Genomic DNA, 20,533 nt, shown 5'->3' with positions numbered 1-20,533 from the left:
CTGGCTGTTTCAGGTCCTAATTAGGCTGAAATGGTCTCAAAACGATGGTTGTTGTGGGTTTTCCGGGCTGTATTGCCGTGGTCTTGGCATTGTAGTTCCTGACGTTTCGCCAGCAGCTGTGGCTGGCATCTTCAGAGGTGTAGCACCAAAAGACAGAGATCTCTCAGTGTCTCAAAACGGCCAAAATGGGCCCCAAAAAGCCAAGATTGGGCCCAAATTGGCCGGGCAGCAGGCCCAATCCTGGCTTTTTTTTGTCTCATTTCAGCCCACAGGAGTGTACAGTGCCACCCAGGAGCACGTCGTGCCACCCGGGAGCATGCAGGTGAGGCCCGTGCCTCTCCCACTGGGCAGGTAAGCAGGGGTGGAGGGTGCAGGGGACTGGCAACCATAGTCCCCACTGATGTTTATGATGAGAGAAAAGGGGGCAGGAATGGCATTTGATCTGGAAGTGATATCACTTTCATGTCCTGCTCTAGGAACTCCTCACCAAATCTCTATGGTTCATTGTCTAAAAGTAACATACATAACTTCCAGGTCAGGCACAACCCTCCCTAGGCCCTACCCTAGAAATCTCCTGGGGGTTGCAGGCAGAGGCCTGACGATGGTGGCCCCCACCCTGTATCCTTACAGGAGGCGCAGTTGTGCTGACCTTCCACCCCTCTGTTCCTCGCTGTCTTCATCCAACAGTACCTGATAGGCAGCAGGGAATTTGCATGTGTGTGAAAGGGCTTGGGCTTCCCCCTTGCCCTCCCCATACTTATCTTATTTGGGCAGCCACTGCCACTCAAACCTAGCCTTTACTTTCACTATCTGAGGTTTTAAGGCATGGAATCGAGGCTATTTGTAGATTTGCCAACCGCCAGGTGGTGGCTTGAGATCTCCCAGAATTGCAGTTGATCTCCAGGCCACAGAGAACAGTTCCCCTGGAGAAAAACTCTGCTTTGGAGGGTGGACTTTATGGCATAATACTCCACTGAGGTCCCTCCCTTCCCCCAACCCCACCTTCTCCAGGCCTCACCCCCACCCCAAATCTCCAAGAATTTCCCAACCTGGACCTGGCAAACCTAGCTATATGTGCGCTTGTCAGCGGTTACGCACCTTCTCTTCCACTGCCTGCTAACAGACCTTAGCCAGTCAAAAGTTTTGGGTCAATGTGTCAACAAGCCACAAGGTAGACTGGGTGAGAGCTTTGGTCACAAATTGAGACCTTTAGAAGGAAAAATGTTTGTTTACTAAGATACATCTCTATTTACTAGAGCACAGGAGCACTGGAAAACTACTTCGAACCATTACAGAGCTGTTACAGAATTAAGAAAACAAAACAAAACATGAGATTAACTAAATTGGAAAAGTCTTTGCTTTAACTTGGCATTCTGTTCTGAGGAATGGACACAAGCAGGGCTGGAACTTGGCAACAGAGGCTGATAGAGGCAGACTTCACTCCATTTCTGCTCCATTCCCCAACCCTTGGCTTATGTGCCTCCACAGAGGGTGTTAAACTTTTTAACCCTTACCCTTCCCGTCCTGAAATTCAGTTTGAGTTCCCATTTGTGGTGTCCTACACTGTTCTCCTATCATGCCAAGGTGCATATCCCAAAACTTTTATTGCCCTAACTCAGGATATCCAAAACCGTGATTTATCTTGCGCATGCAGGAATTGCGGAAGCCCTGCAATTCATGTGCGACTGTTGGGACACATGGGCCGTTTCTACACTACTCACCTTCATCCAGAACACTGTGGAATGTCGTGAAAAAACCGTGGAAGATAGCGTCTTCTTGCACGAGTTTTGTGCAATGTCGCGTAAAACTTGCATGAGAAGATACTATCTTCTGCATGGAAACGGCCAAAGTGGGGACTCTGGATCCAGCCTGTGTACTCCATAAGGTATGATTCTGCCTGATGTTCTCACACTGTTTGCAAGACTATTTCTGCTCAATCATGCAGGCAAATCCCATTCCTCCAGGTCCTGCGGTCTCTGACTTTGAACCCGCTCTTTTCATTTTCACTTTTTCTACACTGAAACTGTCTTTGCTATGCTTCAAAAGTGACACAAAATCAGAAACAAACCAGGAACATTCAGAATGGATGACATACCGTGCCTTGCATAGCTTCCTAGAATGTACATTCAGCCAAGTTTTGGCCCATTTAATTTTTCACCTGGAAATGAAGAGAGGCAGCTGAAACTGGGCTGAATGTCTTTGTGGAGTTTCTATAGATAACTGTGTGACGGCCTTTCTGCAGAGTTCATGGGACTGTCACTTTCTGTTCTTTCATCTCAATGGGCAACAAGCAAAGTGAAAGCAGCACCAACTTGTGAAATGCTCCAAAGAAACCATATCAGATGGAAAAGAGATGGTCAGGGTAAGTAATCGTTTCAGATGGAATGAACAAAAATAGCCGGGTATTAACTTTGGGAGCCATGATAGCATGCCAGGTCCCCCAGTCCACCGCAGTGGCCATGCCATCTCCATCTCTACATATTTTTGACCGACATACTTGCCTTTTAAGAGATGCCAACCACCACCAGACCAGATGGGACCAAACTGCAGCTCTCAACCCAAATGTGACTCTGAGTCTCTCTACACGAGACACCTTGGCTCATGTTCCTCAAGTGTCGGGAGACGCAATGTTAGCCAGGAAGCGTAGTTTAAAAAGACAGAGCCAGCAGAGATCGCTCCTCAGAGGGTTTGTTAATTTCATCTTCGCCTCCTCAAAGGCTCTGTCAATTTCACCTCTCCAGTCTAGAAGTGTGTGGGATCACAACCAGAGAGCAGCGAGGAATGGAAATGGGCTGGAGCTGCCTTCCAGAGCCGGGCTTGGACCTGGAGAAGTTATAATCAGCTGAAGTTTCCCTTCTGGCATTTCGCAGCCCCTTCACACACCTTCAGTGTACAGCAAAGCCTTTGCCCTCCCGCTGGCTCTTTCATTTTAAACTACCCTTCCTAGCTAACATTGCATCTCCTGACATGTATTCTTCACATGTCAGATGTCTAGTGTAGAGAGACTCTCTTTTCAAGACATCGTGTGGCTGCCCAGACTTGGAGTAATGGAAGAATAAATTAAATGAGTATGTGACAATGGCAAAATTAACTTCTTTTATACATAGCAGACCGACTTTAGAATTTCAAAATAAATGGAAAGCTTTTTTAAATTATGTAGCTGAAAACTAAGGACAAAATTAAATCAATAAAGATAATGATAGAAGGAAAGAGCTAGATAATACATGCTTATAATAAAAATGTTATCAGTTGATAAAATGTTATTAGATATGAAGACAGATGGTAAAGATAGGATAAGATAGTTAAACTGAAGTGAAATATCAAAAATTAGGTTTAAGTAAGTTCCACTTAAATGGATAGATGTAGTTTTTATTTTAGGTTTATAGGATTATAAACCTCTCCAGTCCCATGGCACAGAGCGGTAAGCTGCAGTACTGCACTCCAAGCTCTGCTCATAACTTGAGTTCGATCCTGGCGGAAGCCAGGTTCAGGTAGCCGGCTCAAGGTTAACTCAGCCTTCCATCCTTCCGAGGTCGGTAAAATGAGTACCCAGTTTCCTGGGGGTAAAGTGTAGATGACTGAGGAAGGCAAGGGCAAACCACCCCGTAAAAAGTCTGCCAAGAAAACGTCGTGATGCGACGTTCCCCCATGGGTCAGTAATGACTCGGTGCTTGCACAGGGGACTACCTTTTTTCTTTTTTTATAGGATTATAGTGCGTGATTTTTGTTTGTATATTTGGAAATTGAAATCATTGTGGCACTTGTGCTTGAAGTGTGTATAGAGGGTGCGTGCCTCCGTGGCAAGCTTTGTCTAGGGTTGACATGTTCCTGATTTTGGCTGGCATTCTTCCACTTTCTCTGTGGCCCTCCTCCTGCTGTCCTTTGAGTAACAGGAGGGAAATGGGGAGGAGGGTAGAAACAGCATTGCTTGCATTGTGACATCACACCCTGTGAAAAGCCAGAAGTATTGTCACAGCCATTCCATGACTCTCTAGGAATGTCCCATATCTCTTCTCTACAGCCTTTATCATAGAGAGCTGAGGGATTCCTAGAGCATCACATTGTGATCATGATGTCACTTCTGTATTTACACAGGAAGTGATGTTGTGATGCATGGGGGTCTGTCACTCCCCCTCAGTGAAAGTTCCTGGTATTTGTGGGGGCCAGGCTGGCAAACTTAACTTTGTCCTTCAGTAGCAGGCTGAGGAAATAGAGGAGAACTGGAGTGCCACCCCTGGAGCTAGGAGCACAGAGGCAATACCGACTGAGCCTAGCTCATGAGAAGAAGGCTCTTGTATAGGATATGAAAGGACACCCCTGTGCAGGCTTATGGGTGAGGAATCTCAAACCCTTTGGGTTTCTCCTTTTGTTCTGTTTTTACATGTAAAGGTTGTGTGTATTGTGCAGCTCTCAAAACATCCCACATTTGAGGATTTGGGAGGGGCCATGGCTCAGTGCTCTGTATGCAAAAGGCCTCAGATTCAATCGCTGGCACCTCCAATCAAAAGGATCAGGTAGTAGGTAATGTGAAAGTCTTTGCCTGAGACTCCAGAGAGCTTTTTCACCGGCAAGACGGAGGGCTCTCTCATCTGCGGTGCTAGAGAGGAGACATAACAAGATTCCCATACAGGAAAGATTCCGCCCCTGTGGAGCTGGCAAGGTGGAATAAACTGAATGTGTTTTGTTTCTCTGTTGTTTTTACCATAACCGAACATTATTTTCCCTTTGCATAGGAGGCTCCCAGGCCATTCAGATTATGATATTTTTAGATTGTTTCTAAATCTAACCGTTTACTGTTTGTTTCGCAAAAAATTTTCACGGCAGCCTGTAAAATCCTCAATAAAATCATGCGCATGGAACCTAAATTTTAGCCAATTTCTTTTTACAAGTGATATTTTTGTACAATGGAATTTTGTTCTGTATTCTGTATTGTTCAGATTTGTGCTGGCCTTTGACTGATTGACTGACTGACTGACTGACTCTGGCCCCAGTGAGCAGCGTGCCCCCGCCCCCAGCGCCTCCTCCGGTGCCCCTTCCAGTGCCCCAGTGCTCACGGCAACCGCCTACCTGGCCTCAGTGGGCACGCCGGCCCTGGCCACACCCCTTCCTTAGTTTTTGTTTGGTTGTTCTTTCTTTTAAAGAAACCTTATTCTCACAGCTTGGATTATCAAACCCCCGTGGCTCTAGGTTGCACACACCAGTGCTCATCACATTCAGGACAGATCCCACAAGATTGGTTGTCCAGTTTTAACTCCACACTGAAATCTCTCACTGTAAATGTGTGAGAGCAATGATTTGATAAGCCACATCCCTTCCGATCTTTCTCCTATCCTCTTTGTTCCTTTTTAAATAGATTCTGCTTTAATCACTCTTGATTTTCCACTCTGTTGCATCTGGTTCATCCCTCTCTCCTTCAGCTGCTATCAAAGATAGGAACAGGTAGGCATTGACCTTTCTTGGCATCTTCTTCTATCGAGGCTGATAAAGGTTGGACATGTTCACCCTCAACCTCTTGGTAATGAAACTATGAAGGGCAAAATCTGATTTTGTCCATGCTTTCCCCTCTGATTGTGGTTTCTGTTTTAAAAAATAAGTACATAGAATACGGGCTCAACAAAATATTGAATTGAACATCGTTTTAATTAAACTGTGCAATTTTATAGTCAATGTCAGATGGAAAGGATGGATACCAACTCCATGGGTCACTACCCTTGTTGAACCTGTGGGCACCTTGGAAATTTTGAGAATAGTGAGTGCGTGCAACCAAAAATGACTGCTGTGGGAACTGGGGCCATTCACAGCATGTTGGTAAATTCCAAGCCAAGCATTTTCCAATGAATTGAAAACATTGTTTCCAAAAAAAGTTCTCCATGGAGACACAAAGGTGATGACTCTTCGGTTCTTCTAATAAAGTAGAGGAGAAGGGCAGATTAGGTCTTTGTTTTGAGCATTTTTAATTTATTTATTTTAAATTAATGCCCAGTTATAGGTTACTTTCAATTGAAAATTGTTTGGTGTAGTGATGTAGAGCCAGTTTGGTGTAGTGGTTAAGAGCGCGGGACTCTAATCTAGAGAGGTGGGTTTGATTCCCCACTCCTCCGCTTGAAGCCAGCTGGGTGACCTTGGGTCACTCACAGCTCTCTCAGAGCTCTCTCAGCCCCACCCTCCTCACAGGGTGTTTTGTTGTGGGGATAATAGTAGCATACTTTGTAAACTGCTCTGAGTGGGCATTAAGTTGTCCTGATATAAATCAAATTGAATGCTATTATTATTTTCTTCCGACACGAGGACAGATGGTGAGGGTTTGCTTGAAAGTACCAGAAGATGTGAAGGGTTAAGTAGAGGAGGGTTTTCAGGATAGGTAGGGAAGAAGTCCCACCTAGGTGGGGATGCTATGGGGGGAGAGTAGGTGGCTGTAAGTCTGGTTGGCCACGAGCGAAGAAGGATGATGCTAAGAGATGGGGGCAAATAGAAGAATGGGGAGGGTCAGTGTCAAGAAAGGAAGCAGAACAGGGGATAGAAAAAATACTCTGTCTATCCTGATGAGTAAGTCCAGTGATTTTTGCCAGTAGTGATGGAAGAAAGTTCAACAGCAGAATTGACGTAGCTGGATTTATCTTGGCTTGGATTAGAGAAACCAGGGGTCTTCAATGCCATTAGGCCAAACTTCAAGATCTGGCTGCTTAGTGATGAAACTGGGGTTGTGATTGGTGGAACTTTAGGATCGAAGACTCCATTGGTGGAAAGGTCAGAATAATAACAGAATAATTCAAACCTTTTGATGAGAGGAGTACTATCTACTCCTCTCATCAAAGGGTTTGAGATTCCTCCTACTAGCGAGGAATGTATCTATGAGATATAATGGAAAGGGGAAATATGTCCACGTGCAAATAATCTTGGGATACAAAAAGACACCGCTCTCAGTAGGAGCAATACTCACCAATTTTCTGTTTGGAGTATGACTTGGATTTACAAAAACAGCCCAGTAATGGCTCAGTTTTGCATTTTATGGCTGTGCAAGATACATGACCTTCATCTTGGCTGATTCCTAACTGAAAATTTAAACCTGACGCTCTCCAGAAAAATACTGGACACATCCCCACTCCATCACACCAGGTTTCTTTTGTAAATTATCAATCTATCTGTGATATGTAGAACAAAAAATAAAATAAAAAGGTATTTCCTTCAAAGACTACTCACAGCAGATGGAAATATGTCCTGTTGTGGCTGAGAATTTTGACCTTGAATGCATGAAAGGGAACATAAAGGAAAAGTAACCAAAGCTGTTTTTATAAAAGGGCTTCCTTAAAAGAGAAGGGGGGGAAGCATATGCACAAGTGAGATGCTTTCAACAATGCTGTTACTAAGAACAATTGACACACACAGACATATTTTTCCAGGCTGTTTCCCTTCCTCCTTCCCACCAGTTCTTCAAGTAGCTAATGGTGTCGCCATTAGGGTCTCTTTCACACCAGTGGAATCACTCGAGTTAATTGTATGCTGCTGTTCAAAATTTACATGAAAATGCCACCCACGGGCAAGGAGACAGCTAAAAGTCAGTCTTGTAGTTTGATTAAAAATAATCTTGGCAACGGGGGTCTCTTTCAAAAAGCATATGTCACTGTCATCTGGGGATTGTATCTCTTCAGAATGTGATTTGGATGGAAGGCAGGGGAAATCACTGGATTAAAGGCTCCGTTTTGCTAACATTTTGGATTTTCTGCATGCGGAAAGCAACCATGTCAGAGAAGAGTATCTAGCATAGTGTTTGTCCTTCAAATGTTAGTTTTCTATATTCAGAGAATTGTTTAAAATGTGTGTGAAGCATTCAACATATGATTACATCCCTCCTCCACTTTACCATGATACAGTTTTAAGAATAATCTATACCTATACAAGGGAAGCCGTGTTTCCAACAACTCATGTCTATCCCAGAGTGCAGGCATGTTCACACGCCCCCAGGGCCAGATCGAGGGGGAGCAGGGGGGGTAGCCTGCTCCCGGTGCCGCCAGGGAGGGGACACCGGGAGCAGCTGCCAGCTGTCAGAGCGCACGGGCGGCAGCAGCCTCGCAGCTCCTCGCACTGCCATTCACCTGCTCCGCAGGACAGGGGGTGGCTGGCTTGCCGCACGCCCCCTGTCCTGCAGAGCAGGCAAAAGGCAGTGCAGGGGGCTGCGAGGCCACCCGCACCATTTGCCTGCCCCACAGGACAGGGGGCGGCCAGCCGGGGAGGCGAATGATGCGGGCGGCTTCCCAGTCCCACACACTGCCTCCGTTGCTCCACCCGTTTCTCCACCCTGCATGATGATGTCACTGAAATGACATCATCATGCAGCAACGGGAGCACACATGCATGTCGGACTAGGGTTGCCCTGGGTGCCGGCAACCCTAGATCCGGCCCTGTGTGCCCCTAGTGGGAATAAGAGGTGAGTTCTCAGCAACAGGGCTTGCCGGGGAGGCCAGTGCAGGAGTGCACCATGCCATCTGCCTCTCCCACTGCTCCAGCCACCCAATGGGGTCAAATCGGGCTGCTGCTGCCTGCTTGCCCTCCCCTGGCAGCATTCCCTACCCCTCCAGCCACCTGATTCAACCCCATTGGGGCTGAACCAGGCGGCTGCCAGGTGCAGGAGTGCACCAGACTGCCTGCCTCCCCTCCCCTGGTAGACGCTTCCTGCCACTCCAGCCCCCTGATTCAGCCCCACTGGGGCCGAACCGGGTGGCTGCTAGGCGCAGGAGCACACCAGGATGCCTGCCTTCCCTCCCTTGGCAGCACTCACCACTGCTCCAGCCGCCCAATTCAGCCCCAACAAGCTCCAAGAGTGAATCTTCCCTTGAGCCACAAGGGTTGTTGTGTGCGGAAAACTAATGGGATAACCCTATTCATGTACACCACACAGAGTTTTCTGGAGAAAGAGTGAGCTAGGGTTTCCAGAAACCGCCTAGCAATTGGTGCTAGGGCTGTAAAGTGGGGGTGGTGGGGGCATGATGCTGGCTGTGGCATCACATCACTTCCTCTAAAAATGGGATAGGTAGCTCTAAGAATTGCCAGAAACTCTATGGTAAAATCAACGTCACTTCTAGGTAGTTTTTTTTTTTACTGGAAGTGAGGATGCCTAAAAGATGCTGCTGACAATGAAAAAATATTATCCTACCATCACTGGGCAGCGGGCAATGGGAACAGGAACGAGAATCCCCCACCCCCATCCAGGGAGCAGATTGCTAAGGTGAGCAATGAATGAATTTCTAATAGCAATACCAGCCACTTGTCTGTGTAACTGTCAAACAAACAACATTGAAAGCCAATAATATGTTTAATAGGAAGGGGCCATTATTAGCAAAAAGAGATTCACGTGATTGCTTTGCCCCACCATTCCACCAAAGAACGGTGGAGGAGCAATTTGGAGAATGGGGAAGGATTTTAGTAGTGCACAGGGCTTTTTTTCAGTGGGAACGCGGTGGAACGGAGTTCCAGCACCTCTTGAAAATGGTCACATGGCCGGTGGCCCTGCCCCCTGATCTCCAGACATTGGGGAGTTTTGATTGCCCTCCGTGCCGAGCAGCGCGGAGGGCAATCTAAACTCCCCTCTGTCTGGAGATCAGGGGGCAGGGCCACCGGCCATGTGACCATTTTTACTGAGGGCGATTTAAACTTTTAAAAACTCCCCCCTTGTTCCAGCTGACCCAAAGTGACATCATTGTGCGGTCCTGAGTTCCACCACCTCTTTTCCCAGAAAAAAAGCCCTGGTAGTGTATATTGGCTTTCCAAGAACTTAAAGAGTGGGGGGTGGGGCAGAGGAGAGAGAGACTGCTGAAAAGACAGAGACTCTGTGAAGGTGAGGGTTGAAAAAGGCATCAAGTGGACACAGATTTGAAGTCATTTGATAAAACTGAATGCTAATAGTGTAGAATAGAAATAGCTTCCGGAGCTGGATTGATCAGACTTTGCCTCACTGAATAAGAGCTGATAAGCCCAATTAATGTCTAACAGATATCACTATTAGCTTACACTTCAACCAACTTGTGTGATCTGCCAGCTCTGAGAACTTTGCCAGTGAATATTCCAGGAGGTCAAAATTACAGATCAATTCACATATGGCTCATTAGAACTATAACAACAACAACAACATTTGATTTATACACCACCCTTCAGGACAACTTAATGCCGCCTCAGAGCAGTTTATAAAGAGTGTTATTATCCCCTGTGAGGTGGGTGGGGCTGAGAGAGCTCTGAGAAGCTGTGACTGACCCAAGGTCACCCAGCTGGCTTCAAGCGGAGGAGTGAGGGATCAAACCTGGCTCTCCAGATTAGAGTCCTGCCACTCTTAATCACGACACCAAACCGGATCTTTATGGTGGGAGGCCTCCTGATGGCAAGCTCTGTTGCCCACTGTGATTAAAAAAAATCCAGTGATGTCACCAGCGTCATTACATCTCTTCCTGCCACTCTTAACCACTGCACCAAACTGGCTCATCAGTGCAACTGCCCAGGGTACGAGTGGTGGAGGGGTGCCCAAACTACCCATGCTGCTGCCCTGCCTGCCTCCCTTCGGTGTCTGAGTTTGCTGCAACAAGCAGCAGCCCCAGTCAACATCTGTAGCTCCAGTGGGTAGCCCACATCGAGGCTGCTCCCTCCCTCCCTCCCTCCCTCCCTCCCTCCCTCCCTCCCTCCCTCAGGGTTTGCATTGGAAGTCTTGCATTCCATTCATGACCTATGGATCCTGTTGAACATGGGGATTAGTGATTGTGACCTCTGAGCAGTTGTGGGGGGGGGGCAAGATATAAAGGGACTCAAGTGGGAATAATGGGCTTCTCGTTCTGGATAAGCCCCTGGAATCTTGTTTCTCCTCAAACTCTTCTTCCCTGTATGTAGTTGCTGGCTTGACCCAACTACACAAGACCTCCACAACTAATTCTTCTCTCAGAGTGGCAAGGACTGTATCAAGGTTTGGCCCGGACACCTTTGCATGAAAGGGTGTGTCTGGCTCACTGACTGAGGACATTGCAGCAGGACATCTGTTTTTAGGGTCACTGCAGTAAGTTGCAGAAGGACAAAAATAAAGGATACTAGAAAATGAAAATACACTCTTAGCTTCCAAAACAAAAGCAGCAATGGGAAAAGATGCCACAGCCTATTTATTGTTGTGACAGATGTATTTAAATATTTCATAGGTGTACTGGAAATTGGTGGGACCGAGGTAAAGGAAATAAACAAAAAGTCTGGCAAAGGAAAGTTTTATTCATTTTTCCCCCCTCTCCAGTAAAAAGCATGCAAGGTACAAAAACACTATTTCCTCCTTTGCAAGTTATTGCACAAGCTGAACTAAATAGATTTGTCTGGGTTTAACAAAGTAAACAGCTTAAAGGCAAGCAGCTTTTCTGCAGGTATTTTCAAGAAGATATTAAATGGGGGGGTGGGGGGAAACCTAACCAAACGCATAAGGCAGAATACTGGCACCATCGGATAGTCTACTCTGCTTTATCAGTATTTACTGGCTGTCTAAAAAAGATATTAAATCTTCTGGGTATTTGGGGAGTTTTAAAAATAGGTTTCAGATAAGGGTGTTTCTGCTATTTTTACAGTCACTCCATTTCTTCTATTTTAATTTGTTATGATTTCACACTTCTAAAACCCACAAACTTTCTGTTCAGATTAATGAACCAATACATAGATTTCCTACATTGGAGAATTATATCTTCCTTGTAATATCATAGTATGTGTTCATATTGAAAGCTGTGGAAGGATGGGTGGTCATCCATCACCCAGCATGGCCAAGAGATTTTGGCTTTTCTGAGGCCGTACAGACAGTTAAGCAGAGAGAGAGCAGTACCATGAAATCTGTAAGCCCCACGTTGTGACCCCTCTGCGGCATTCTAAGAACCTCTCTATACGAGACATCTGACATGTGAAGAACCGGGAAGGGTAGTTTCAAAAGGCAGAGCCAGTGGCAGGGCAAAGGCTTTGCTATACACTGGAGCTGTGTGAAGGGGCTGTGAAATGCTGGAAGGGAAACTTCAGCCCATTATAACCTCTCCAGGCCCAAGCCTGGCTCTGGAAGGCAGCTCCAGCCCATTTCCATCCCTCAATGGGCATTTCCAGCCCATTTCCATTCCTCACTGCCCTCTGTTGGCGATCCCACACAGTTTTAGACTGGAGAGGTGAAATTGACAAAGGCGGTGAAGATGAAATTAACAAACCTTCTGAGGAGCTATCTCCACCAGCTCTGTCTTTTAAAACTATGCTTCCCGACTAACATTTCATCTCTCTACACTCGATGAACACCTGCTGGAACATCTTGTGTAGAGAAACTCTAAGGGGAGTAGCTAAAAGGCCATCACAAAAGATTTGGAAGAGGGTATACCTGTAATCCAAGCATAGATAGCAGGCATTGCTGGAGTGCTGGAGTGGAATTAGCTGGAGACATGGCTACTGATTACAGCTAAGCTTGCCAAATATACTACCTTAATTTGGGGAGAGGAGCCCAATAGACAGAACAAAATCAGAGTCCAGTAGCACTTGAGAGATCAACAAAATTTTCTAGGTTTTGTTTATTATGTCATTTATAATTTCCCTTTCTCACTGAGACCCATGGAGGATTGCATAGTGTGAGTCAGTAAGTACTGTCAGTTTCAAATATTTTTCCATAAACAATGTAATAGGACAAATGTGCAAAGATTTAAAGCCAGCAGAAAGCAATACAGAGTTGAAGAAATGCTGAAACAGCACATAAGCCATTCTAAGACTGACATAGTAAACAACATAAAAACTACCAAGTAGGATCATTTTTACAGCAACAGACAATACATAGTAGTCAAGTCCATGGTCCCTATCTCTTTACTGATGCATCTGTTTGAGACCAGTACAGCTCTCCTATTTTCATAGAAAGCCTTCTTGATTCTTGAATAATTCAGTTTTGCATAGCTTGTGGAAAGTCAGGAGTGTGGAAGCTTTCCTGATGAATCAAAGCTCAACTTGGTCAGATATAAATGAGAATAAAGAGCCATCAGCTCTTATATTCAGATCAGAAGGTGGAAGGGACGGTGCAAAGAAAGGGCAGCTGGAGTCAGGATGCAGAGGTACAATGCAAAATGTAATTCGCTTGATTAGAGCTAGGAGATTTGCATAGTGGTCGGAAGTGCAGAAAAATAGCTTCTGTAATGAGATAAGAATCCTTAAGTCCTTATTGAACCCTAGGGAGGGGGGGGGGGTCCATTGTCCTAAATGTGTTAATTAATTCTAGTCCAGCAGTCTTGCAATGGAAGCTCCCCTTGAAGCTTATATGTAGGATAACTGCCACTTTTTCGATCAGCAATGGAATATTTTGCAAGACTGAAGTGCCCAATAGTTAGTATCAGGGGACAGTCCATACACCACATGGCAAAACCCCATAGCCAAGCAAGATTGAGATATATTGGTGGATGCCATTCCTCTAGACTCTTCTAGATGTACGAGTCCTTCTCTTGTAGGACTCAATGGTGGCAAACCAGGTTCTCAAAACATCTTCCATGGAGGCACTAGCCGGACCGAATCCTGCTTAGTTTCAGGCAAGTACTTGTGTTATGTATTTCTCCAGCCATACGAAGTCCAAGAGGAAGATGTTTTTAAAAAGAACATGTCTGTCTTCCTTTAAAATGCTAAGAACACAAGAGTGGAGCCCAGTTTTGAGTAGCAAAACTGAATGGAAGGAGAAAGAGTTAAACCCCATTTCCCTTCCTTGGGCAGCCCTGAGGCAAACTGAGGCAGCACAAGCCTGTGATTTGCATTGTATTGATATGTGATCTTCATTGCTTTGGGCTGAGTCCTTAGATGGTGGTGGAGAGTGCCCTCAAGTCAGAGCTGATTTGTGGCAACCCCTGGTGGGGTTTTCATGGCAAAAGACTAACAGAGGTGGTTTGCCATTGCTTGCTTCTGCAAACCTGGTCTTCACTGGAGGTCTCCCATCCAATTACTAAACATGGCTAACCCTGCTTAGCTTCTGAGATCTGAGGAGATCAGGCTCACCTGGGCTATCCAGGTCAGGGTGAGTCCTTAGATGCAGCTGTGTACATTTGGGTCTCCATGTAAGCATCCAGGCATGGAGAGGGCCCCGTCTTCCTTGCTTTCTCTCAGAGGAATGCTGTGCAAACCCATTCTTAGATGAAGATAGAGGGTTAACAACAAATTAGTTCTATTTGGATCCAAGAGTGAGTAAAACAGCCAGTTTGTGGTAGTTGTTAAGAACAGCAGGACTCTAAACTGTAGAGCCAAGTTTGATTCCTCACTCCTCCACCAGGGCCATATTAACCCATGGCTGGGCCCCTAGGCTTTCAGGTATTTTGGGGCCCCTCTGGCACTTCAAACTTTCACCCTACTACAGGTGACAGACTGACCCTGGTATGGTAGGTACTAGACCACAGTACATAGCCCTATATCTGAAGAATTCTGTTAACAATTTTTAAAATATTTGCATTGCGCGAGTAGAACTCTTCAGGAAAGCACATTTGGAGGGTATAATTGTTCAATACTATAATATTTTGAAGTGAATAAAATGTTTATTTATTAAAATATATATAATTTATGGATAATTGTTTTAATATAAGAGACAATTTGTCTCACTTCAGTAAGGGAGCAATTCATTATCTTATTAATAGAGGTTATATAAGAGAATCAATTAATTGTAATTTGTGGGGGTGTGCCTCAGCAAAAAATTGATGGGCCCCTAGTCTCTATGGGGCCCCTAGGCTTCAGCCTAGTCAGCTTTATGAATAATACGGCCCTGTCCTCCACTTGAATCCAGCTGGGTGACCTTGGGTTAGTCACAGCTCTTTCAGAGCGCTCTCAGCTCCACCTACCTCACAAGGTGATTGTCATGAGGATAATAATAATGCACTCTGTAAACTACTCTGAGTGGGCATTAAGTTGTCCTGAATGGTGGTATATAAATCAAATGTTGTTGCTGTTGTTATTGTTGTTATTAAAAAGGGGATTTAAAAATTCTATCAACTAGATCATGATCCCTCACACATACACCCACACCCAGAAACAGGCTGTGTCACACTTGTAAAAGGGTTAACACTCGACAGACAGAATGCTGCAGGGAGGGAAGCACAAGTGAGAAAGCGAGTGCCTCCGCTGAAACATTCCCCACTGGTTACTAATATAAATGACAATAAAAGATATTTGGGTCCTGCACAAATGAATACTTTAGTGGGTGGGGATGAAATGGCTGGAGACCCAACTGCGGTTCTTTCACTGGTCCTGCAGAAGTCTTTACGAGTTCTGCATCGCCAGCTAGAATGAGAGCACAGGATTCCGCTAATCTAAAGGATTAGTGAGATTAGAGGCTGAGGGTCTGATAGTGTTCTCTGTCTGAGCCCTGAGAAGGAAACCAACCACTGGAATGGATAAACCAATTCAAGGGCCATCTTCCAGTATCTAAAGATAGCGTGTTCTTCTCTTGTAGCCGCTGATAACGGAATACCAAGGGTTCCTGTCCAATAACCTGGCCTTAACAAATAATTGCTTTTTTTGCCCTGAACCTAACCTTAGCAGAAAAGTGACTGCAAAATCAGCACTTGAGGAGACCCATTAATATTTTATATATTTATTTAATTGCCTCACCTTTCTTCCCAGTGTGGACCCAAAGAGGCTTACAGCATTCATTTTATCCTCTCACCATCCCTGTGAAATAGGTTAGGCTGAGAACATGTGGAGGGGACACCGACAGCCAGGCAGCTTCTATGGCAGAGTGGGGACTCGAACCTGGGTCTCCCAGATCCTAATCCAACACTCTAACCACTACACCACACTGGCTGTCAACATCTCTTAGGCATGAGCCTTGTTTCCCCAAGATCTCTGGCAGATTGGATTCCCACCCAGCGTTATTGAAGAAGTCCTTCTGGCAGGACCCATCAAGAAAATGAGCTGATATATAATGTCCCAGTCTCACTTTTTTGCCCCTAAATTGTCAGGCAAACTAATATACTTGTCATCTTAATGGATGGAATGCTACCACTCTGCGCATGAACATGGAGTTTTCCCCTCCACTCCCTCTCCACTCCTGCAGCCTCTAGAAAGACCATTCACATGGTCGTAGGACCTGCATGGAGAAATAGCTGTGTTACCTGAATTGGCCTCCTTGTGAGTAAGTGAATTGTGGGGGGAATTAGCAGCAAGGAGTAAGGCTATGCAAGAGGGGTGGGAAATCTCCACCAGTGTTTATGGGGTCCCTTCTCCAAAACAGCAGACAAGACTGGTGCTTTAAGACCAAAAAGTAATCTTTTATTAAAAGAGGAAAACATATGCACACACAGGAGTAAATAATAAAATGGTTGTGCACACACAGAGTCCTAGGAAGCTAGGCAGAAGGTGGAATAGGATGAAGGAGGGGAAGTATATTTACTGATCAAAGGAGCAGCGTGGTCCACGGAGGAAGAGAGCAGCTTCAAACTTCCCGCGTTCTCAGCCAGGAGAGAGAGAGAGGCTTAGGGAAGTATCCCCAAGGGTACGACACACAGATCTGGAGGCGCAGCTTGCACACCTGAATGGGGCTAGAGCCCCGGTTCTTATAGAGCAAATCGTGCCCTGAGGTGGTAGGAGTCCCTTCAGCTGTTGGGACATAGACTGTAAAGGTCAGTCTCTGGAAATGACAAAGGTTTGATTACTTTGATTGCTTGCTGCTGGGGTGTGTAAAAGGAAATGCAAAGTCTCTCCTGGAACTGCACTAAAGGGGCAGTTTGTTAATGGGTTCCACCGGAGCTGAGTTGAAGAATTTAGATATAAGAAAATATAGGTTCCTAGAGATAGAAATTAACTTATGGATCCTGATTGATGGCTCCCTAGTTTGGGGTAGGAAATATAATCACGGGAAGAAGGCACTGGAATGTGCTCACGGGGGTGACACAGCTCAGCCCACTATTGTTGTGGTCTCAAGACAGTTGCTGGGAAGATAGTAAATCCAATCACCTTAGTCCTTTGCATTTACATGCACATTCCAGGCATACCTGAATCTCTAGGGCTGGGTCCACCAACATTCTGCCTAGCCAGCTTGGAATTTCCCCTGATGCAGACCAAGCTGCATTAATCCAGGGGCCCTGTGACCTTTTTATATCACAGACCTGTATTAAAGTTGTATCAAATATGGCGAAGGCCAGTGCCGACTGCTTACAGCTGTGTGGGTTGGAGGAAGAGCTGGAATGAGGAAGAGTAGGGGGTGAAATTACTGCTCTTTCCACAAGCAAGGATCCACTGAGAAACTGGTCAATTACCACCCCTGATCCTTCTTCACTTCAGCCCCCCACCCCATATGGCCAATCCTCTGCAAGTATCTCACAATCCAAGGAGCTGTCTTTCCAGGGAGCAGAAGAGGCTGCAAGTGATGGAGAGGATCAACGGAAAACTTCCACACATGGATGGCTGGATACATGACATCTCTGTAGGATGCAACATCTCCTAACAAAACATGAACCCTGTCAGATATGAAGGAAGGTTGAAGAGAACTAAGGTAAGGATTGGACAGGGTGTGGTGCCAGCAAAGACTAGATAGGGTCGAAAAAAAGAAGCCATGGCAAACAGAAGCTGTAATCTCGAATAGGGATGTGCAATTCAGTACATCTGATTTGAAAATATACTTTATCAATGTTTTCCAGGTATATTTGGGAATCTCATTCATATTTGGGATTCTTGAATATACTGATATTCCTATCCTGATTAATCCCAGAAATATTCAGGGATTGCTAAAGTTGCCATTTTAAAGGCCACAGTAGCTTTTCTCCTTTTCTAGGTTTCCTGGGCAAAAGAAGAGCGGGGAGGGCGAAGACTCTCACAGGTGAACAGCATTGCACATTAGGCGGAACTCAAATAGCTGTCCAATTACAGAGATTCTATCATAGCCCACAAGCTGGCCTCCTGGCAGAATCTTCAGAGTTGTATGTTGGAGTGCATGCTTTTGGCTGCTCTTCTCTGGACTGTCTGTGTCTTACTTCTGTTCAGCTGCTTGCTGCCAGATTGGTCCTGCTGGGATTATCTGGTTTGATGTTTGTTCTATTGGGCTTTGTTGGTTCTTTTTGAATTAGGAGGATTTTGATCAGTGGTTGCTCTTGTGTGTCTTGGTTAAGGCTTCTTTTAAAAAAAAATTATAAGGCTTCTTTGTCATGCAGAAAGCATTGAATCCCCCCCCATAGGAAACAATGCAGAGTAACTGGGGGCACCTTGTTCAGGGGCCTGTAGAATTGGTCCAATCTACTTGAAACAGGCGAGGTCTTTAGATGACAGGCAGCCCTTACTCAGCTGAAATTTTGGTATAATCTTCATGAATTATGACATTCGATTTATATACCACCCTTCAGGACAACTTAACACCTACTCAGAGTGGTTTACAAAATGTGTTATTATTATCCTCAGGACAATCGCCCTGTGAGTAGGACTGTGCACGGACAGGGAGATTCGGTATTCCCGCTTCAGGTTTACCCGAAGTAGGAAACCAATCGGGAATAACCCCAAATCCGAAGAAGCAAGCCGCTTCGGATTCTGGTTCCAGAAATCGCTTCGGTATGCTCCGACTTACGGTATGCACCCACTTACCTGGTGGCGGGAGGGTTATCAGCTGGGCGGCGGGCCACTGCCGCCAGCACCATGGCGGCGGGGGGCAGCGGTAGCACAAGGCTGCATGGCCTGGAACCAGCCGGCTCCTCTGCCGCTGCGCCGTGCCCAAGCCTGCAGGATAGTGGGGAAGGGCTGAGCCACTGCATCTGGCCCTTCCTGCCCCTCAAATGGCCACGATGTGCCAGTGCCATGGTGGCCATTTGAGGGGCAGGAAGGGCTTTCTCTCCTCCTCCAGCAGCGGCGGGGCCCTTTAAACAAGCCCCAAAGCTTTCCAAAGCATTTCCAAATGCTTTGGAAAGCTTTGCTTTGCTATTCCGAAGCGGGGCAATACCGAAGCTTTCTGGATTGGGTCCGCTTCGGGTTTTTTTACCCGAAGCGGATCCCAAAGTGCACGGCCCTATCTGTGAGGTGCCATAGAGAATAAAATCTCCCATAATGAATAAAGAATAAAGAATAAAGAATAATATCGGAAACCCTGGCGGGAGGGAAATATGAATACAAAACCAGCATGTGAGGATCCTGATCTTGGGAATAATGATATTTATGGCCTTCCCAATATCCAAATTCGAAAAATATCATTTGGGGCGGGGGGGTTGTCACTCAAAGTAGCAGGCCTGACAAGATAGCCCTAATAGGGGCATCCAAATTGCCTCATCACCTATTTTTGGCTTATAATTTTTGAAGAAGCTCTTTCATGTCTACTTATCAATTCCCCTTTTGACATATCTAGAACAGGATGGATTTCCCAAGATTACATCCCTTGAGGTTCTGGGAGACTTTCGACTGAGACCTGAACAAGATGGGACAGTGAGTCCACCACGGGGACTTGCTGCCATTTTAGAGCAGTGAGTTCCTGCCAGGAAACTCTTTTTAACAGCACTGCACTAATAATAACAACATTAAATTTATATACTGCCCTTCAGGACAACTAAACACCCACTCAGAATGGTTTACAATGTTATTATTATCCCCACAACAATAATCATGCTGTGAGGTGGGTGAGGTTGAGAGAGCTCTGAAAGAGCTGTGACTAACTCAAGGTCACCCAGCTGGCTTCAAGTAGAGGAGTGGGGAATCAAACTTGGTTCTCTAGATTAGAGTCCTGCCACCACTACGCCAAAGTGCAGGGACCTGATTCTGGTCAGTACCACTATGGCAGGGGGAAAGCTGTCCTGCCTACCCCATGCCATTTTCCTAACCCCAAACACCTCCTGAACCACTCAACAGGACAAATAATATATTGCTATGCCATTTCCAATTGGGAAAATGGTAGGGAGGCAGGAGACTCTCCATGTTCTGCCACAGAGGTCCCAACCAGACTCAAGCCCTGCAGCACTGTTGAAAGCTGCTCCCTGGTGGGAACTCACTGCCCCAAAATGGCACTGAGCTCCCATGGCAGACTTGGAGACTCTGTCTCAGCTCATTTGTCCCTTAGAGTCATAACAAGCATGCTCGAAAGGAATCGCATCTAGAGTTAGCCTGCAGTAACATCCTTAATATATGTCAGTCCACTGATCCATCTATCTCAGTGTTGTCTGTTCTCTGGTTCTCCAGGGAATGGCAGAGAAAGGTCTTTCCCGACACCTGCCAGCGAAGATTCACTTCAATTTGCAATGCGAGGGACTGATCCTGAGGCCTTTGACATGCAAAACTCATATCCTACAAGAGACTTATATAGCCATCAATGTATGCAATTTTATCTTATACTAGCAACAGAGCCTATTTTTAAAAAAAACAGGCCCTAGGAAACCCAGGAACACTCGGCTTCCCACTGCCGTGGCTCCCTCTGAAGGGGCGGGCCAGCTCACCTGGCTGTCCTGCCACAGCGGCACCCTCTGGAGGCCGCATTGGCCAAGATGCACTTTTTATTCTGGAGCTTCTACACAGGTGGACCAGGATAAAAATGCATCGTCGGCAACACAGTTTGCCTTTTATTTAGAAAGATTGTAAGTTC

This window comes from Eublepharis macularius, chromosome 9, assembly GCF_028583425.1.
Source record: "Eublepharis macularius isolate TG4126 chromosome 9, MPM_Emac_v1.0, whole genome shotgun sequence".
Taxonomy (NCBI): Eukaryota; Metazoa; Chordata; class Lepidosauria; order Squamata; family Eublepharidae; genus Eublepharis; species Eublepharis macularius.
This window is presented reverse-complemented; position numbering follows the sequence as displayed.